The sequence below is a fragment of the Erpetoichthys calabaricus genome, chromosome 12 (genome assembly GCF_900747795.2).
Source record: "Erpetoichthys calabaricus chromosome 12, fErpCal1.3, whole genome shotgun sequence".
In the NCBI taxonomy this organism is placed as follows: Eukaryota; Metazoa; Chordata; class Cladistia; order Polypteriformes; family Polypteridae; genus Erpetoichthys; species Erpetoichthys calabaricus.
Window position 1 is genome coordinate 35,109,813 of NC_041405.2, and position 22,720 is coordinate 35,132,532.

Genomic DNA, 22,720 nt, shown 5'->3' on the forward strand with positions numbered 1-22,720 from the left:
GAAAGCCACATGCACTGGTTGAAGGTAATATTCATCTTTACCAGTCCACGAGGCAGCTGGCCTTTATCAACTGAGATTCAAGAGGAAATTCTTTTCATAGTATGTTGAGTGTGCCAAGGGTTCTTAGTTTATTTGATGTGGGAATGAAACTTCGATTGACTTGGGAAATGCACTCATTTTAAAATCCCTTTTGTCTTTGAAAATTCACAAAAGTGAATTTTTGTCAATACTGAATTGATATGGAAAGGAGAAATGTGAAAAGCCAGCTGAATTCAAGGAGTTTAATTAAATGCAGAAAATATCCATAGGTAAAGAATGCAGGCAAGAAAAGCAGCTGCCATAATGTTAGTTGATAACAGTGTTGGAGAGGACCAAAAGAATGAAACTGTTAATGTACCAAGTACATATAAAAGAATACTGTATTTGATTTCAGTATGGACACCTGAACTGGCATAAATTACACAAGGGTGGCCTGCACTGCAAAGCTTGTTTGATTATTCTTACACAGGAAATGAAGGGCCATAGGCTACTTCCTGAATATGTGCTCCAAACTGGCTGCATGTGTTCTACAGAAATGATTATAGAAGGCAAGTTTCTTTATGATTATTAAAAGAGCATTTGATTTAATTTTTCTGAACTATTATGTATGGTAATTTATTTAATTTAAATCCTTTTGTCATTTTTATGACACTTTATCCTTGGTAAATGTTGTATGGAAGATTCAAACCAGGATGGTAAAATTCAGAATTTGCAGTAGAAATTACAATGGATTTTGAAATCTTTGTGATACGTTTAATTAAAAGTTGCCTAGCATTTGTGCCCTTTGAAAAATACTTCAAGTTGTTGCTGAATACATTTTCAGTTTGGTGCACTTTTTTAATTTCTTTTTTTTAATCATCTTTCGACATATACTGGGTTAAAGCTTCTTGTAGTTCAGAAGGTTGCTTTTTAACTTAATTCAGCAAAGCACCTAGACCAAGAGCTGACAACTTCCCTTATCACGTAAACTGCGCCTCTCTCTGTTTTTGTAAATTTATGTATTTTTGCTAAATAATTGAAATCAGGCTGGAAACCGTGAACTATGTGTCATTTATTATTGTATTATAGAATAGTAAATTAAAACACAAAGATAGTAAACGAAGCTTTCCTGAAGCCCATCTTCACCAGACACAACTTTCTGCAGGTGGGTACAGTTGTTAGCAGTGCTGCCTCCTTATCCCTTATCTGGTTGTTGCTTTTGTAGGGTCAGCATATTCTGTTTGCGTCTGCATGAAGTTTTTTCCTGATACTTCTGTTTTCCAACCACATCCCCATAAATGCATGTTAGGTTAACTGGTAGTTCCAAATTGTTTCTGTGTGAATGTAGATATGTGCATAATGAGGTCCAACAATGTAGTAGTATCTCAACTGTGGTTGATTACAGCCTTATGCCTGATATTGCTAGGATAGACTCTGACCCCAGTGATCAGGTTAAATGGGTTTTTTGAATGTTATACAACCTTCCATAAACACCCACTGTATGTATTCTGCCATGTTGGACAACGGAAACACATCCATTTACTAACAAACATGATGTAAGTCAGAAACCCGAACTGTGTTCTTCATCAGCTTTACCATGTTAAGAACTTGCTTCTATTTCCTAGTATGACGGCATACCTGAAGTAGTCCTCATGGGGTGAGAACACACATCTGGGTACAACTTGCTAAAAAGTCTGTGTGAAGAGCAGCGAAATCCGCTGCTGAAAAAGTTTTACCCCCAGGCTTTCTTCCTAAAAACCTGGCCCCCACCCCCCAATTTCCATGAGATGGTGCACTTTAAACATTTGGGATTGCTGCGTCCTAGTTATACTCTTGTATTAGACAAATACTTCAAATAATTATGGAAAAACTGAATAAAAGACTTTTGAGAGAATACGGAGAAGGAAATTTGCTTTTATCTAATCAAGAGTACAGTACCTAAAGCTTAATGATTAATTTATAGATGTTGCTATTATTTTGACTATTGCATTACTACTATAGTGCATTAACAACTGTAAATATATATATAATACACATACACATTAGCCGTCCCCTGCGGCTCCGCCCGTGCAGTAGTGAAACAGGACAAACTTAAAAAATCAATAAACAAAAATGTATCGCTAGCTAAGGTACACTCCAAAACGCAGAGGTAGACCGACTCCCCACTCCTGATGTCACGCTTCTCTCTCCCCTCGGCTTGCAGTCTGTCTCAGGTTAGCATAAATATAACTATGGTTCTTAGCGCAATGAGAGAAGTCGCAGAATCAACCCGAATGTTTAAGCAAATTCTAGAAAAAAACCCAATCTAAATCCGTTAAATAGTTCTCTAGTTCGCTAGCTAAGTGGATGTAAGGTACACCCCGAGGCTGGTGCATAAGTGAGAAGAGCCCCTCCCCTAGCCCCGCTGTGTCTCTCTCTCGGCTTCATGCAAATAAATTGGTACTGCAAGCGAACTATGATACGTAGCACAATGAGGGAGGTCGCAAAATCAACCGGAATGTTCAAGCAAATTATAGAAAAAATCCCCAATCTAAATCCGTTAAGTAGTTCTCTTTTGAAAAGCGGACAGACATACTTACAGACAGACAGACAGACAGACAGACATACATTAGATTTTTTTATATATAGAGAATATTTTAAGGCTGGAAGAAAAAATTGATTCGTGTACAAATTGCAGTTTTGAAGTATGGTGATTACTCAACTCAACTTTTAATATCATTCATCCACATACATAGTATATGGTTAAATGAAATTTTGTTCCTTACAGTCCCTGGTGCATAGGCAAAACAACATACGTTTAACATACACCATAACATTACCAAAACCAGTGCAACAATACAATGTAAGAAAACAAAAGACGCATGACTATACAGCTCGAACAATGCTTAATATCCATAGTAAAGCGCTGAGTGTAAAGTGACAGTACATTAATTGGGAGGAATGGTACAGGGATATTGTACAGGGTGACATGTAGGAATTCAGAGGTCTGTCAGTTTGGGGAAAGAAGCTGTTATGGGACCTGGCTGTACTGGTCCAGATGCTGCTGTATTTTCTGACTGACGGCAGGATGTCGAGTAGTACATGAAACGGGTGAGAGTCGTCTTCCACAATGGCAGAGGCTCTACACAGACACCGTGTCTTAAAAATATCCTGGATCGAGGAGAAGGAAACCCCTATGATCCTCTCGGCTGTCATCACCACGCACTGCAGAATCTTGCTCTCATGGGCTTTGCTGTTCCCAAACCACATAGCGATGGTTTGTCAGGACACACACCAGAGTTCCTCTGTAAAGGGTGGCAAGAATGGGTTGTGGCAAGCCAATTTGCTTCACTCTGCACAGAAAAAAAACTTCATTGTTGTGCCTTCATGACAAGAGTTGGTGTTGCTTGTCCAGGAGAAGTCATCAGAAATATACCCACCTGGGGCCTCATTTATAAATGGCGTGTATACACAAAGATGTTGCGTACACCCGTTTCCACACTCAGTTAGAGATGTATAAAAACTAAATTTGCCGTAAAGACACTCACATTTTCAGCAGCAGCCTCACACTGTACATACATATATTTCTTTTTGGTTTTGCAATCTGGCAGCACCCAGCATCAAAAGAGTGCTGCTGTTTCTGTGGTCTGCTTTTCTTTTTTTAGATTCACATCTGTGATGCGTGTTTTATCAAATACACTGAAATTAATTGCATATTGTTTACAAATTTAATTCACTTGATTGTAATCATTCTGTAACAATCTAATGGTATATGGAGTTGCCAAACTATTCCAACTACCATGGCTCCTTTAACGTTGTTAGAAGACATCACAAATGGAAGAATTAGAAGAGAGCACATATTTATAGACGATGATGACTAGCTTTTAAGTTGATTTTGGCTTCCATGAGTTATCCTCTTGAAGCTGTATGCTGAGTTAGCACTGGCTTTACAAAGGCAGACTTTAAGCCTTAAAGTTTAAGGAATTGTGCTGTACCTGCTCCTTTGCAGGTTCTGTCCACTCTTGGGTTTTTAGCCACAGGAGCTTTTCAATGTGAACTTGCTGACTGATTGGGTATTTCTCAATCATTACTGAGTCGCGCCATGCAAACTATAGAATGGTACTATCTGCTTGTCATTCAGATATATAAGATTTCCTTACACTGCAGTTGAACTCAGAAACATCAAAAAGCAATTTGCAGCAACGTCCGGTTTTCCAAATGTAATCAGAGCAGTCACTGCGCGCACATTGCTATTGTAATGGCGCTGGACAAGTTACATCAGCCAGGGATGAATTATCAAAAGAATGAGCTGGCATTACATCATATATAGCAGGATTGCCTATAAAAATGGCAGCTTTGCATAGTCGCAGGTGCTTTTTCCAACTAGCGCGGTAAAAGGCATGCAGTCCTTTTAACAATAAAGAGCAGAGAATCGATCCATTGTGGCGCTCGGCAACGATGCTGCACTATAAAGGCACCTTCAGAGAATAACTTTGCTTATATAAATAGAAAGCATTTCCACTCTATTCAGGTGCTGCTCTATAGCACACAGAACGTGTCTTGCATTGTGCAAGCTTGTAGCGTGCAACATGTATAGTGTGGCACACAATCGTGGCTTGCACGTTCCTGAATGTAATTAGCAGAATGTAAAAACAGGTAGTTAGATGCAGCATTTATTTTTTAACCAATTCATTTAATTTGTGGTCAGTATCACATAGTTTATAGCCTTTATATTCCTTATTTCATTGGCCGCATCTTTTACAACATCCAGTATTTCATTTTGTGACTGGCACACAGCCAGATGGTCGCCCAGCGGATTCTGAGGCAGTGGTGTGTGTTTAGCCAGCACCCAAAGACATGCTCGGCACAGCAGCACAATCACTGCCTGCTCATTGCACGGGGGTCAGCTTCTGTAATACTGTCTGAAACAGAATAAACAAACTGCGGGCTGCAACTTGCATTTACGCATTTCTTTTTTATTTCAGGCACAGTGCGACTTTCTGAACTTGAACTTTCGAGTGTCTCCACCATGCTTTTGTTGCTTATACCACTTCTTAAGCCAACAAATACTATGTTTTTCCTTGCCTCCACTTCACATTCTCTGAAATTCTTGTTTTCATGTGGTTTTGCCATTGTCTTTTTTTTTTTTTTAATTTTATTGATTTTATTGAAATCATACAACAATCCATACAAATAGATAAAATTTGCAAGAATAGGATTGAAAACAAACTAACCCCCACCCCTGAGAAAGAGAGCATGGGCAGCAGAATAAAACTTAAACCTAGTAAAAATAAGTAAATAGATAAATTAATAAGTGAATATAGATAAATGGAGAAGAAAAAGAAATGGGGAGAGAATCTGCTTCCTCAGTGCTTTAAGAGCTTAATCTAAAATGTTATTGATTAGATCCTGCCAGGTTTTGAAAAAGTTCAGGACAGATCCTGTAAGTGAGAATTTGATTTTTTTCCCAATTTCAAAAAGTATAAAACATCAGTTACCCACTGACTTAAAAGAGGAGAGTTAGGATTCTTCCAGTTGAACAAGATAAGTCTACGTGCCAATAGTGTAGTAAAGGCAATTAGTTTGTTTGTCCTTCTCCACTTTAAGCCCATCTGGATATACACCAAACACAGCTGTTAGTGGGTATGGGGGGATTGTGACACCAAGACTTTCTGAATGGCATTTAAAGATTTTGGTCCAGAATGATGTTAATTTGGCGCAGGCCCAAAACATGTGGCCCAGTGAGGCTGGAACTTGATTTCCATCTTGCACTGGAAACATTTTGGACAATTGTAAGCGAAACAGATGTGCTCGATAGATAATTTTGAGTTGAATAATTGTATGCTTTGCACATATAGAGCTCAAGTGAATTCTCTGCATTGCTACCTTCCACTCCTTTTCTGAGATATTAAGTACAAGATCCTTTTCCCACTGTCCTCTTGGATCTTTGAAAGGGAGGGACTGTAAAATGGTTTTATATATTGCAGAAATGCTGTTCGAGTCCTCGAGACTGAGCAATATTTTTTCCAGCATAAAGGGAGGTGGGAGATGTGGCAAATCGGGCAGGTTCTGTTTAACACAGTTTCTAATTTGAAGATAGTGAAAGAAATGTGTTGCTTGAAAGTTAAATTTGGAATGTAATTGTTCGTAGGATGCAAAGACGTTGTCTATGTACAGATCTCTAAGTGATTTAATCCCAAATGTTTTCCAGTTATTAAAAACTGCATATGTTTGCGAGGGTTGGAAAAGGTGGTTCTCGTGCAGAGATGCCATAGATAGAAAAGCTTTTATCTTAAAATGCTTCCTACATTGGTTCCATATTCTGAGTGAGTGAAGCACAATTGGGTTGTTAGTATATTGGCAATAACTTGCGATAACTGGCACAAAGCAGGGAATATAAAGAAGTACTGCAGGATTTTATTTCTATTGCAGACCAAGCCTGTGTATATTCATCTATTTGTGATCAAGTCCAGGTTTTTATAGCTTGTATGTTTGCTGCCCAGTAATAAAACTGAAAGTTAGGTAGAGCCATGCCACCTTCTGCCTTAGGTCTTTTGTAGGGTTGCTCTTTGGATACCAATTCCAAATAAATGAGGTTATGGTTGAATCTAATTGCTTAAATGATTTATTGATGTATATTGGAATGTTTTTAAATAAAAAGAGAAGCTTAGGAAGGATATTCATCTTAACAACATTAATTCTTCCACCTAGAGTGAGATGAAGGGTTGACCATCTATGCAAGTCTTGCTTAATTTTTTCCATACAGACGGCGAAATCTTGTTGATAAAAGAGCTTTCTGTTTACTTGTGATGTTAACCCCTAGGTATTTAAACTGCAATGATAAAAGGGAAGATGTCCAATCTAATATTGTCCATCCATCCATCATCCAACCCGCTATATCCTAACTACAGGGTCACGGGGGTCTGCTGGAGCCAATCCCAGCCAACACATGGCGCAAGGCAGGAAACAAACCCCAGGCAGGGCGCCAGCCCACCGCCGCAATCTAATATTGTATGCTTGAGAATTCACTGGGAAGAGCACACTTTTATTCATATTAATTCTGAGACCAGAAATCTTTTGAAATTCTGTAAGCGCTGTTAGAACTGCAGACACAGTATTTTGTGGGTCTGATATACTGTATACAGTATCATATCATCTGCATATAAAGAAATTTTCTGTTCAAGTCCTTCTCTGATAATCCCCTTTATCTGGTAAGCATTTCAACAGTGAACTGCCACTGGCTCAATGGTGATTGCAAAAAGTAGTGGTGACAAGGGACATCCTTGTCTGGTACCACGTTCTAGTTTAAAGTTGTCTGGATTAATGTTGTTAATACAAACTGAAGCTTCTGGATTGGTATACAGTAGTTTGATCCATGCACAAATGTTCGGGCCAAACCCAAATTTCTCCAATGTAGTGAAAAGGTAGTTCCATTCAATCATATCAAATGCTTTTTCTGTATCCAACGATAATAGTATCTCTGGGGAGTTTGACTTTGTGGGTAAATATATTACATTAAACAGGCGTTGAAAGATTGGAAGCTAAGTGTCGGCCTTTAATAAATCCAGTCTGATCTTGTGATATTACCGAAGGCAGCACTTTCTCCATCCTTCTAGCTAGGACTTTGGAGAGTATCTTAACATCATTATTCAGAAGTGAAATTGGTCTGTATGATGCACATTGTAATAAGTCCTTATTTTGTTTAGGAAAGACGGTGATTAATGCTTGGCGAAAAGTTTGATGTAGAATTTTATTGTCTCTAGCTTCAGTGAATGTTGCTAATTAAAGGGGAGCTAGCTGAGTGGAGAATTTCTTATAAAATTTGATAGGGTAACCATCAGAGCCTGCTGCTTTCCCACTCTTAAGTGACTTTATAGCATCTAGTAATTCTGATAGTGCCAAAGGTTTATCCAGTTCCTCTGCACTAAGAATATCTATTTGTGGTATATGTAATGCATCCAGAAATACATTAGATTGTGTGTTGTCTTCTTTAAACTCAGTAGAATATAAGGATTTATAGTAGTCTCTAAATGTGTGCATTATATTTTTATGGTCAATGAATTTGTCTCCGTTTGTGTTGGTGATCTCTGGGATTGCATTGTGAACTTCTTGTTTGTGGATTTGTTTATCAAAAATCATGATTTTTTTTATTGTTTTTATTTGGTATACATTTAAGATATTAGCTGGGAGAAAACTTCTTCTGGGATCATATTGCTTCACACTAACACCAAATAATTTCAAAATATGATGTTTTTTTCTATTATATATTAATTCTTAGTATATTATTAATGATGTCTTTCAGGCAGTTCTTTTAGTCTGCCTTTAGCCGGAGACATATTGGTGGCATGGTCATCAGCTGAAAGCACCTACATTTTTTGGATAAAAATAAATGAAATGGCTTTTTCTGTAGGGTTAATAGTCTTCCTAAAGTTTGCTTGCTTCTGCCAATTTCAACCATCAATTTTGTACAACCTCAAAGTGTACAATCTGTTGTTTTCATTGGTGTGCTCACGGACTCTAGTTAACTTATTATGTTCTTAGATTTTGGGAGGAAACTAGATTCCCAGAGAACATGTGAATATCAGGTAATCTATATATCTATTTATCTTGTGGCTGCCTTCATATATGTAACTATTCTTAGAGTGAGCACGAAGAACCAGAGAACAGACAAAACACCATTTTTTAATGTAAATGGAAGCTTTGTGTACTTAAAACTTATGGTGACATCGTCCAAGTAACTCAAAGCTCTGGTAGCATTGCTTGATAGAGTTAAGTATGTACATTAGGAGTAGAAATGTGCTCATTCAAAGAGCTATTAAAACTAAAAAACAAACTTCTAAATGTTTATTTCTGAGTGTATATGTGTGCCTTTACAGATCAAATCAAGGAGGCTGGGTCTTTAATGTCAGTGTATTGGTTATATCTATGTATTGTGCTTCTATCTGCCAGATTTTGCTGAAGTTTGTTGGTAAACTAAAAAGGGGATTTTATGTCTCCACATAATACTGTTTGAAACATAATGTATAATTGACTTAGGCAGTGTTTACTATTCATCTTTTCTAGAACTTGTTCAAGCTTAACTGGATTCTTAACTAAGGAATATATACTTTTTAAATTCTCTGCAACCAATTTGGAGAAAACGATTATTAGGTGAAATTTAAGCAAAACTCACGCTGCCCATTTTTAATTTTTACACTCTTTTTCATTGTTTTGCATGCTCATTAATTGAGCTTCACTTGAATACATAAACAAAAAACAATACATTGTTTTTTATATATAATGTACTTTTTTACCAGTTGACCCTCATGTTGAACTTCTTATTCAACTCTGGATCACCTTGTGTTGAGATTATGGGGACACGTCAAATCAGGAGATTTTAATCTACTGCAAAACTAAATCAGCGGCTTGAATCTGTAAAAATGCAGCACTTCGAAGTTGACTCAAACGTCATTTGTAGGAGCTTATCTGAATAAAAGCTTCCCAAGCTACTTTGTGGGTGTGCTCACATGTGACATCAGCCCAAAGACATCTACAGAGTGAAAAGATGTACAGTGTTGATTGGAGAAATAGTGTGTTTTTAATGGCATAGATGTTCATTCACTCATTCTGTTCAGGAGCATAGTTGATATAGAGTAATATATAATTGTCCCCTGGTACATAACTTCTTTTCTTCTTGTGTGTTTGTCTCTTCCCTGATGGCAATTTCCCAAACATTGCAGGTAACCCAGAGTCAGTGTGTGTTCTCCTAACCAACAGAACTCCGTCTGAAATAAGATTTGTGGGACTGTGAGGAGAAATGCATTCTGCCCTGTTTTTTGCTAACATCAAACCATGTGGATCACTGGAGTTGGATTTCAGTCATATTTCGAGGGCAGTTGCAATATTAAAGAAAAAGTGTATCATGAACTTTCAATATCGTACCTTTTTTGAGATTTTATACATACTGTACATGTGTACCCCTTTTTCAGACAAAGATTTTTTGCAGGTAGTTATGATAATACTGTTTTAGCAAGAGAACAGAAATATGGTGTTTGTCACTTCATATTTAATATATTGTAAACTATGTATGTATACTACTTAGAAAATAATAGTTAAATAAAAATTATAAAATAATTATCCTGAAATTTTTAGTTTCAAAGAAGGAATTACATATATTGAGAAAAAATTTATGTGGAGATATACTTGTCTATATTTCACATTCTATAGATGTAGCCAGGGCTCCTTGTCAGTAAGACTGTTTGTTTCTTTTTTTTTTTTTCTTTTAATATAATCCAGCATAGAATTCAAATATGCACAAATGTAAAGTGTCAAAGGGCAAAAGGGATTTAATTAGCTTTTCCTGGTAAAGCTTTATTATATACAGCATATAGAGGACTAATGCCCAGAGAAAATAATCGCCAGGTGTTTTGCTCAAATGAAGACCTCTCATACTAGTGCCGAAAGGTGTTCTCCTGACTGTGAAAAGTTATTTTATCTCTTAATAATGGAGGAAGTTCCTTATTCATGCCAAGGTGTTGTTTGATTTAGGGAGATACTGGCAGAGGTCTTTCTGAAAACAACATTCCCAGTGTAGTTTCACAGTTTTGTACCATGTCTCTGTCTGATAACTTAACCAAATTTATTAATAATTCATGTATACATGGAAAGCAATCTCATTCACCACTACTGTTTATGAAACAGCTGCAGTTTTGCAGCTGTGGTGTTCACATTAAAATATAAAAATGTTTCCTTTTCAAGGAGAGATTGAGATTATTTAAATGCACAAATATATCTGTAATGTTTCCTAATTTAGTTGGCCATTTCCCATCATGTAAATGGTCCAGCAGGTTAAAGGTTTCAACAAAGTTAGTCATTACCTCAAAGAGGTGATTCAGGTCCTTTACATACAAAACCAACTGCACTTAAGTTTTGAAAAAGATATTTGGTACAATCACATTACAAAGCTAAAAAAAGGGGGGGCTTTGAGAGAATGGCCTTTCATAATATTAGAGATGTCTGATGTAGATATATCACTACATTCTTTCCCGTAGTTATCTCCAGTATTTCCGTTTCTTTCATTATTTTCTTTTACACATTACATCTAACCTCACATTTTTACCCAGTGATTTATATTAAAGGGTTTTAAAAACTCAAAGTAGAAAAATCGTTAATTAACAGATTGCACTTCAGAACTCAGTAACCAACAATGTAGTTTTGCATTCCTCCTATAAAAAGCAAGTCTAGTTTTTGCGTGTTTGTAAAATATTCTCAAGAACCGTTTATCATAGAATGACCATTAGCTCTATTGTTATTGTTAGCGATGACATCAAGCGTAAAACCTCAAAACTGTACCCTTTGTGCAAATTTGTGTATGTTGTATAAACCGAAGGCTGCTGTTACATACTATGAATTTTGCAGTAATGTTCAGCTGTAGCCTTCATTTACTCAACCTTTAGGTTTCTTTCCTGTGAACATCAGTCATGTAGTGCAACATCCCCAGTAACTCAGTCATAGCAGTCTACAACTCAACAGGTCATAAACAGATTGGTTTGACTTTGGCATAAATAACAGGAGCAGGTTCACATGCAGGCATACAAGAGTTGGCAATATGTGATTGTCATCCAAAAGTACAACGCATAAAATGCAGCCAGAAAGAAGAAAATTGGGTATTGTGTTTGTTATATCATGACATGATGAGATCATGACTGTATACCTGAAAAATATTCAACCACCAGTGCTGTTAGATAGCACATTAATTTGTTGTCAAAATGCAACATACTCACGATACACTCAAAATTTGGAATTGTGCTGAAGAGTTGTGAGAAAAACATATAATCCTCCATGCTCTGTGACTCCTTGTTATGCCATCTGACTGCCGAGGTCTAGCAACTGCAAATGTTAAGTTTGATATGCTTTTTGACTAGAAGTTGTGCAATATGACACCCACTTCTCTCCTTCTGCACTTTCAATGTAAAAAATATTTTTTACCACATTATTATATGAAATGTAATGCTTAAAATGTGATAGTATTTCTACTGTACTCCATCTTATATACAGAATTACATTTTATTTAATTATTATGCCTATCTAGAAAACTATAATAAAATAAAATTGATCCTACCATGCACGCCTTCAAAAATCTTATGTATACCGCTCCCCGGTGCTATGTGTATCCCATTTTTGTAAACACTTTTTAGTTACTGCATCTATGCATCCTTTGCAAAATTACTGGATAAAACATTAAAGTGGGGTTGGCATGGTAGTCTTGCAACTTCAGAGTTCACACTGCTTGTGTGGAGTTTGCACATTCTGCTCTTGTCTGAATTGTTTTTTTCTTTGGGATCTCTAGTTTTTCTCCCACATCCTAAAGATGTACAGTGGAACCTTGGGTCACAACCCTTTCGTTCCAAAACTCTGGTCATAACCCGATTTGGTCATGCCATACCATACCATACCATTTTTATTTGTTAAGCGCTTAAAAACACAGCATTACAACTGACCGAAGCGCTGTACAGTTAAAACAAGCAAGACTAAAAGCAAAATGTTAAAAACAAACATTAAGAGAGAATTAAAACAGAGACACTAAAAACAGGTCAAGGGACCCAATAAAACAGAGAAATAGCAGAAAGCAAGTGGAAATAAGACAGGTTAAGAATTAAAAGCCAATGTGAAGAAGTGCGTTTTTAGGTGTTATTTGAATGTGGCGACTGAAGCGGCTTGCCTAACCACTAAAGGTAAGGAGTTCCAGAGCCTAGGTGCACAGACGGAAAAAGCCCTTTCACCACGAACTTTAAAACGTGCCTTGGGAACGGTTAGGAGCAGCTGATCTGCGGATCTAAGAACACGAGGGGGATTGTGATGATGGAGCAAGACACTCAAGTAGGCAGGGGCTAGACCATTTAGTGCCTTATAGGTTAAGAGGAGTATCTTAAAATCAATTCTGAAGCTAACCGGCAGCCAGTGTAGGGTTGTTAAAATCGGTGTAATGTGTTGGCTTCTGCTGCTTCCAGTTAAAAGCCTTGCAGCCGCATTTTGAACCAATTGGAGTCTAGAAAGAGTGGCTTTACTAACACCATATAGGCAGGAGTTAGAATAGTCGAGCCGGGACGTAATGAATGCATGGATTACTGATTCCAGGAGGTGGTAAGGCAGAATTGGTTTGAGTTTGGCAATTCGCCTGAGATGGAAAAAGCAGGATTTTACTGTGCTGTTGACTTGAGCATCCATTTTCAGGACCATATCCATTTTGATTCCAAGATTGGAAACAGACGAAGTTACTAGAATGGGAAGAAAGTCGAGGCCAAGGGGTAGGGTCTGTTTGCGGTCAGGACTAAAAACAATGACCTCGGTTTTTGAATCGTTCAGGTGAAGGAAGTTTACAGCCAGCCAGTCCTTAATGTCAGGTAATGTCATGACCCGAAGTAACTTCCCCCATAGGATTGTATGTAAATACAGTTCGTACGGTCTGGAACGGATTAATTGTATGTAAATTTTTTTTTTTTAAAAAGATTTTTAAGCACAAAAATAGTTAATTATACCATAGAATGCACAGTGTAATAGTAAACTAAATGTAAAAACATTGAATAACACTGAGAAAACCTTGAAGAGAGAAAAGTAACATTGCAAGAATTCATGCTATAGCCTTACGAACCGATCGCTGTAAATACTTCTTTTTTTTTTTTTTTTTTTAAATGAGGTTTAAGCACAAGGAAAAACATGAATGTTTGAAAAATCCGTAATATAATAAACAACCAAGAAAAGTAACATTGCAACAATGCACGCTATGAACCGATCGCTGTAAACAGAAGTGAAGTGGAGGTTAAAATCCAATAGAAAAAAAATCTTCAATAAATACGAGGTTAAAACAATGCTTGAATCAGTCTCTTTAAAAACAAGCTTGGTGCATTCTTTAACTGCCTTCTCGGCCTTATGCGGACAGCCCTGTCTCTCTCTCTCTCTCTCTCTCTCTGTCTCTCTTTCTCGCGCGCGCTCACTCTCACGCTCTCTTTCTCTCTCTCTCACTCGCTCGCTCACTGCACAGGGAGAGACTGAACACGTGGGAAATCATCGGCGCATACGAACCGGAAGGGAAACTGGCTTGTTCGTCAACCGAGTGTGTGGTCATGAACAGATGCAAAAGTTTGGCAAACTGTTTGGTCGTAACCTCATTTGTACGTGGTCCGAGACGTTCGTGACCCCGAGGTACCACTATATGTGTTTTAAGTTAATTGACAGTTCTCAAATGACCCTGTATGGGTGAGTGTTGAGTAGGAGTATGCTTTGTAATGGGACTCTGTCCACATCCAGTGGTGTTTCCTAATGGGTTTGATACTGGATGGATCAACATTAAAATGATGGAATGCAGAAACATTGTATTTGTATTTTCTCAGCCAGTAATAAAAACAAATCCATACTGAAACACCTGCTGACAGTGAGGAATTAAATAGTTCAGCCAACTCAAGATGCAATTTGCAACATCTGCCCCAAAACAAGTCAGACCTGAATTCAAAACGCATTGCGAGTTACCTATGAAAAGCATAGTAATTGTGTGTGTGTTACTTCTTAAGTAGTGGTTCTAAATGCATATTATTCAAGTATTGAAAATGTTACTTGTGTATCCAAATTTATAGCTGGCTTTATTTAAATATATTTTGCTATTTTTAAGTTTCTCATAAACTTTAATGACTGTATAGTATAATCAAAGGTTTGAGATTTTAGTAAAATGTTAGTATTATGTGTTTTTGCTGAAATTTGGATATATTGCAAAGAACACTTCTTTTGGTTGAAGTGGTTCCCCTCTGTCTATTTAAAGCGCTTTAAGTAGCAAGAAAAGCAGTATTTATATTGAAATTATTATTATTATTGTAGTAGTAGTAGTAGTAATAGTAGTATCTTGTAATGTTGTAACTTTTGCAGTGTTCCTTAAACAGTAATATGGTCAATGTGTGATTTAAAGTTTAGGTCAGAGTCCGTGATTGCACCTAAATTCTTTACCTCTGCCTTGACTTTTAATGCTAAGGTATCAAGTTTATTTCTAATACATTCATTATAAGTTTTTTCCTTATTTAGCTTGAGGAAATTACTTCTAATCCACTCAGAAATACAAGACAAACATTGGGTCAGAGAACCCAGAGCATCATTGTCATCAGGTGGTATAGATAGGTAAAACTACTTGTCATCTGCATAGCTGTGGTAAATCATCTTGTGTTTTGAGGTAATCTGGCCTAATAGGAGAATATAAATTGAAAATAAGAACGAGCCCAAAATAGATCCTTGTGGTACGCCTTATACAATATCATAGATCTCTGAACTACTATCACCACAACTAACAAAGAATTTTCTACCTGTTAAATAAAACTGAAACCAATTTAAAATACTGTCTGAGTTGCACATCCATTGACTAAGGCAATTTATTAGAATACTGTGGTAATATTTTTCGGAAAATAGGACTGCATTTCAAGATGGACCGCTTTGTTGTGTTCAGCTATATGTGCTTATTTCACAGTGGAAAGTTAATTTAGTTTTCCTTCATTTATGCATTTGGCATTTTCTCTTAAGATCCAACACCTTAGTTATATTTAGCTACTAGTAAACTTGATTATAAAATGCCTGTAAGCAGGTTATTACATAATTTTAGTTAGTTTCCTGCACTTTGCTGTTAAAGTTAGCAACAAGTGTTGAACACTGGTATTACACAAATTAATTTTTTATCAACAGCTGTTCAAATAAGCAGAAACGCTTAGTTATTAAAATAAATTTGTCTGCTTAAAACAATTTTACCTTGGCTATTCATGTTGTAAACACAAATAATAAATGTATTCTGCATTTTCCATTTCTTTTTTAATGTTACAGTGACAGCTTCAATGTTTTATGAAAATTATGGCAGGATTTTCTATCATTTAATACCAAAAAATACTCTTCCATGTAGTAGCTTTGAAAAAATTGTAACTTGAAACGATGCAGCCATTTTCATATAGTTTCTGTTATTAAAAGAGAGAACATAACACTCATAATTCACTCATAATCTCCACTAGTGAGCAATAAATCAAGAACATCATGGCCAGGTGACTGTTGGACTGGGTTGGATCTCGGTGATCACAAGACACTTGTACTGGTCCTAAAGCACACCATAAAAGACTTAATGATGGGTTTGATAGTTGCATGAGTAGATGACGCTGATGTAATATACCACATTTTGACTGTATAAATGTGATAGTTGGACAATTCTGGCAAATAATGATTATGAGAAACCTATAAATCTTTTTGGGAATCACGTGGATAGTTTCAAAGGAAGAATGCCATAGTAGGTTATTGCTCTGCCTATGCCTTTTCTGTAGTGATTTAGATTCGATATACTTTATTAATTCCCGAGGGAAAATTTTAATTCATACTGCGGCACAACTTCTGGTCCAGGCTTTGGTCTTATTGCATCTGCAACTTGTTTCTGGCAGGAGTACCTGCATGTGTTATCAGACCGCTACAGATGGTCCAAAATGCATTGGCCCATCTTGTATTTAACCAGCCAAGATGGGCATGTGTCGTTCCTCTATTCACGTCGCTATATTGGCTCCCTGTAGCAGCACACATTAAGTTCAAATCCCTGATTCTTGCCCACAGAGTAGTCAGTGGTTCAGCATCTGAGTATAATGGAGATACTGGTGATGTCCTATACTCCTTCTTGCCCATTCAGGTCTGCCAGGGAACAGCATCTGGAGATGCCACTTCTGCATGGTATCAAGTCTCAATCTAGACTCTCTTCTTGCTTAGTTCCTAGTTGGTGGAACAAGCTACCCATCTCCATCTGCACTGCTGACTCCCTCAATGTATTTAAGCGGCAATTGAAAACCCTCTTCAAATATTTGTCTAATTGATCTGGGGGGTTGGGGGCTTTGCTCTGTGATATTTTATATTGCTGGTCAATTTATTGTTAAGACTTTATTAATTTTAATCTATGATTGTATATATATTAGTTATTACGTCTATTTCAATTGAGGCAGTCAACTTTTTATTACCTGCCCTACCGCACTTGCTGAACTAGGCCCTAACCAAGTGTTGCTCAATTATGCTTACCTCTTTTGTAATTTGCTTTTGATAAAGCATCTTCCAGGCAAATAAATGTAAATGCAAAACAAAAAACATAAAATACCTAGATATCAACTCAAAGTGCAATCTAAGAAAATAGAATAAAGACATATAATACAATGATATTATAATAAAGTAACTGAAGTAAGCTGAAGTTTGCACTGTTTTTATCTATGGCTTCTGACTGGAGTAAAGCGAAGGATGTCGGGATTGAAGCGTTGAGAGGTACTTCTTACTACACCCTGGAGGTATGAGCCTGTGGCTTAAAGTGACACTCCAAGAATTGCCAGCCCAGAAGGAGTGGGCAGAATTGTTCATAGTAGCATGCAATTTTGCAGCCGTCCTCTTTTCAACAACAGCCTCCAGTGTACCCAGCCAGTCCTGTGATGGAGCTGACTTTACTGATAATTTTGTTTAAGTGTTTTTCATCGCCTGAACTCTTTCCCAGGAGACTACCGTGTAGAACAATGCACAGGCATGTCCCTTACTCACAAAATTAAGACTCTATTTGTAGCTTCCATTATAATGCCACAAAATACAGTTAAATACCTGTATAACTCCATGCTACGATGGCTTTAAGCTTGTATCACCAGCCATGTGTTGTTTTACTGAATATGAACAGCTGTCTTAAGTAGTCCTTTCCTGTGTCAATAAATTGTTCCTTTTATTTGTTTTTGGCACTATTGATTTTGGGGTAAACTGTTTTTTTTCTCAGTGAATGTAAGGTAAATGTTCACTTAGTCTAAACAAAATAATGGAATTGTGGCAAGAAAGGGAGGAAAACCAAACGTAAAGGTGTGAAAAATCAGTAATGCCATTGTCCTTTTAGATATCCGTGGCATGCAAGCTGTCTAAGGATTTGTAGTCTGAATAAAGTGAGTAAAATGCTGGTTTTCTGTTGTGGTTATATTCATGAAGCTAGAGCCATAGAACCATGCAAATATGGTGAGCTTAACAGAAATATAAAATACGAGTTAAAGGAAAAACTGTGACATGTGTTTAGCCATGATTACTTATTTATTCTGTGCAAAGCACCTTTACGAGTCAATTTATAAACGAAGAAGTAAAATTAAATGAAACAGTATATACTGAGAATTCAGATAATGGGAACATTTTAATGAAAAATAAAACACAGCAAAAGTAGACACTGGCTGCAAGCTGAGATTCCAAGAAGACAAACTAGGTCAGTATTGTCACGTTCTTAAAAGAGAACCAAAAAGCAGAACTAGTGATTCTTTAAAAAAAAAAAAAAATGTGACTGGTCTTCCTGACTAACCAGTCACCTTTTCTTTTGTGGCTTAAAGTGAATATTATGGATACTCCATGTGACATCTGCTGGTTTTTACGTGTTTCATGTGTGACAGCTGATTTTGGAAGTCACAATGCTTCTAGAATAAACTGAAACCATTTCTTGGAATTGAATATCCTCTTTCAAGCAGGCAGTTAAAAGAAAATTATAAATGGCTTGAGAAAATTGTTAAAGCGTGTTTTTAATGCCTGTTTGGAGCAAAAATTAAACAATGTCTAAAGGGATGTTTTATGTTACAGTACACAAGTAGACTCAAGGCTCAGTGTAGAGTTGATAGGCATCATTTGTTGTCAGTCAGTCATCTTCCAATCCGTTATATCCTAACACAGGGTCACAGGGGGTCTGCTGGAGCCAATCCCAGCCAACACAGTGTGCAAGGCAGGAAAAAATCCCTGGGCAGGGCGCCAGCCCACCACAGGGCACACATACACCAAGCACAATTTAGGATCGCCAATGCACCTAACCTGCATGTCTTTGGACTGTGAGAGGAAACCGGAGCACCTGGAGGAAACCCACGCAGACACGGGGAGAACATGCAAACTCTACACAGGGAGGACCCGGGAAGAGAACCCAGGTCTCCTTACCGCGAGGCAGCAGCACTACCACTGCGCCACCGTGCCGCCCTAATTTGTTGTTAAATTTTTAAAATGCCTAGTGTGTGCTTGGTGTGTGGGTGTGTTTGTGTGTGTCCCGCGGTGGGCTGGCACCCTGCCCGGGATTGGTTCCTGCCTTGTGCCCTGTGTTGGCTGGGATTGGCTCCAGCAGACCCCTGTGACCCTGTGTTCGGATTCAGTGGGTTGGAAAATGGATGGATGGATTTTTAAAATGATTATTTTTACATACACTTGTGTTTTCTGCATTCTGAGGAGTCAAAGTGGTTAAGACCCTTATACTTTGTCATTTGTATATTCTCCCTGTGTATGTGCAGCCTGCAGTGTCTAAGGACATGGTTTGTACACCAGCTGGTGCCTGTCCACAGTTGGCTTGCCCTTGTTTGCTTTGATTAATGTTTCCAAGTAGAATTTAAGTTTGATCTCCGTGTAAAAAGCTAGAGAGTGGACTAGAACAGCTTGATCATTGATGCCTGCCTACTCTACATGGGTATAGCCACGAAGATCTAAAAAAAAACACAACAATGTAAAGAAACAGAATTAACAATCTGTAACCTGTCTGTTGTGTGCCATTTTGTATCTTTTATTTGAATGATTTTGTAGTTTGTCTTTCCACTTTGTAGTGGCTTGTTTTCTTTGTACACCCCCTGCTATACAGATCAATACAAGAGGCACAGGAGATGGTTAAATGAGGGCTGCTGATTAAAACGTCAACTTCAGTCACTGGACGTACTGATTAAGACTGCAGCTCTGTTTGTCATTGGTAATTGTTTCTTTTTCACTCTGACCGTCCTTTCCCAGCTTTTCAGTTGAGGCACCATATTTTTTAAAATTGTGTTAGGTGGTGCTCGTGTTACCAATTGATTTAATATTTTATTTATTCCACTCCTTCATATTTTAGTGTTAGTTTTTATGAAGTTAGTAATCATTAAATCAATCAGGAAATTCCAAGTGGGAAGATTTTTTGGCCCCATGATTAACATTGGAGCATCTTTGCACCAGGTGTTTGGGTTAGTTTTCAGCCCATTTACTTTATTTTTATATATTTAGCACATTCTCTGTGTCCATGCCGTTTTTTTTTCTTAGATTTTGTAAGAATGTTCGCATTAGGTTTATACCACCTCTGAATTGTAGTGGTATGAATGAGTATACTGAGAGAATGGCATAAATGAAGGGGTTTAGCAGTGTACTCTGTGCCATCTTGGTTTAGTTCCTGCCTAGTCTCTGGCTTTTTATCACCTTGTAATGGGAAACTAATCAACTTTGGAAAGTGAAGCATTTGATGACAGCTCTTTGATACAGTAGTTCCATAGCAATGGCTGGCATCAGTGCAGTTTAAGGATGGAAACTGATGAAGGCTGTTTTGGATTAAAGGAGGTTACATAAAAGACTCCATTTGTTGCATTTGATAGCATGCTGAATGCAGCATGAAAAGATTACTTTGAAAGCCTTCACATAAATTCTTTCAAGGGTGTGGTTGTACTTTTAAAAGGTAAGATATGGAAACCTTAATATCTGTTCTGATCATGCTCTTGTCGTTTGTCACTGAGTGTGCAATCAGTATTTTTCATATATTATTACCTAATGCAAATCATCCATCCATCCATCCATCATCCAACCCACTATATCCTAACTACAGGGTCACGGGGGTCTGCTGGAGCCAATAATGCAAATAATTTAAAATAAATGCTGTTTAATTGTGTCAGATTTTGCACCAGACATTTGGCAACCATGCTTGCCTACACTGGGAACAGTGTGGTTTACAAACTGAGCTTAATTTTTAAATTCTGACAATCCTGATTTTTGGTAGTAATATATTTTTTAATGCCATGCAGATCTTCCATGCACTCTTTGGAGTGTGTTCACTAATTCTTGCTTTTATTTAAAGATCATTTAGTGCAGTGGTTTATCCACACCTGATTGGCGTACTGGTGTAACTTTTTAAATATGCAAAGGTTGCAAACCACACAGGATGCTGTGAGAGTTTAGTTGTTGCTTATTTTTGCATGTGAATGTGGAAAGACTTCAGTGCAGCAGATGGTTCCTGAAGTACAATAGGTATGGAATTGCATGTTCTGGACAGTAGGTGAAGATGCTGAATGGCTTACACAGAATACAGGAAACAGTTCCTTCTGAGTATTTTTTTTCCATTGCTGTCAAAAAATCTTCCAGTTGCCAATAGTCTGTGGTTGTGGATTAACTGCAAAATATAAGGTAAAGGCATTTATTTATTTGTGTGAAACTATAAAAACTTAATTTTTGCAAGATCTTATTATATTGTCATATATTTAACAATCATTATTTTGATAAATGCCTTTACAATGTATTTGACCACTGCCCAATTGCTTTCGTTGTTTTTTTTTTTTATATAATTGTGCCTGTCACCCAGCTTAAAATTTTTAATTGCCATCCACAGATTTTTAATTGTTTGTCTTTGACACTCTGAATTTTTACATTGCCTTTTCAGAACAAGACAACTATTTAATGTGCCAGTGTGGCCATTCTTTTTCTTCAACAAGTGCTAACATTAGATCCACATTCACAAATGAAAACATCCTTTAAAAGCACATTTGACTTTCAAAATATCCCAAAAATGTAGCGTTCCAGTTGCATTATTATTGTTTTTACCACAGATTCTAGTGCAGCAATATATTTCCCAAAACCATGTTTTCATAACTAATAATCGTGTCCAAAACTGCTGTCTGCTCAAAAGAATGTTGCTAAATTTTGAAGTGTCCTCCTTTGTTAGTTCATGTTCTTCTGTGATAAATGGCTGACAGACTTGCTGACTTGATTTCTATTCATCCCCTTCTTGCTTTGTGCAGTTTTTGTTTCCAGAATGATAAACCACAAGTAAATCTTTAAATTTCCATCCGCCGTGTGCACATTTCTTTGAGCAGTATTGGTTTGTGGTGCTCATCATCTTAGTTAAGGTTTTGAATGTTTCATATGATTGCCTAGATAATATTTAGGTTTTCTTAAAAGTTAACATAAGTTTTGTAACGAATTCTTGGTACAGCTAACTATAAATATTTTTGCCATATAAGGTTCTTGGTATTTATTTGAAAAATGCATTGTGCTGTATTTCCATTTTCATTTTACATTTCTTTTTCATGACCTGCAATAGATAAAGTTCTGAGCACCATATTATAAATATTATTTTTTTCATTAAAAATTTGTTTAATGCGCATCCATTAGTGCTTTTTGTTAATAGTCACACTTTGAATGTTCTTAATTCTGATCACAGAGAGATTCATGGATTCAGTGTCTTTGTTTTAATTCCGTACCAACTCATTTTCTATTTGTAGTGTTCACACTTATGGCAGTAGTTTGTTTTTCCTGTAGCATCCCCAAAGACATCTGTATAGGCATGCAGGTTTAGGTTGTTTGGAGACAAAGAGTAGAGTTGTGCGTTAGTGGGCCCTTATGGATTGGAACCCCATTCAGAGTTTGTTCTGCTTTGTTACTGAGATAAGCCACTGCTTAACCCAGGCACTCCCACCCAATACTCCACATTACACCACTTTATTGGATTAAATGTGTGTGAGAATGTTATGTTGGTTAAGCTATGTTCATCTAGGGACATAAAGATTAACTTGACAGTCAACATGTGAGAGAATTTCATTCAGTTTTGGAAGTGAGGAAAAATTAAGTGGTGTTAAACCCTGGTGATATTTTAGGTGATGTTGCAATTACTTATACAACAGGCAAATATCCTTTGTAATTGCCTTTTTGATGCCCT

The 22,720-nt window shown here is 37.1% G+C and overlaps 1 protein-coding gene across 3 annotated transcripts in view; it reads left to right on the forward strand.

Annotated features, from left to right (window-relative positions):
• LOC114662072 (uncharacterized) overlaps window positions 1–22,720 on the forward strand; it is a 131,604-nt gene that overhangs the window by 102,725 nt on the left and 6,159 nt on the right. Inside the window, exon 1 of one of the 3 annotated variants that reach the window (XM_028815392.2) lies at window positions 21,171–21,192. The exons of the other annotated variants lie outside the window; for them this stretch is intronic. The gene's annotated coding sequence lies outside the window, so the exon portion shown is untranslated. Of the gene's footprint in view, window positions 1–21,170; window positions 21,193–22,720 lie in introns of those variants that run through there. 3 annotated transcript variants of the gene reach the window in all.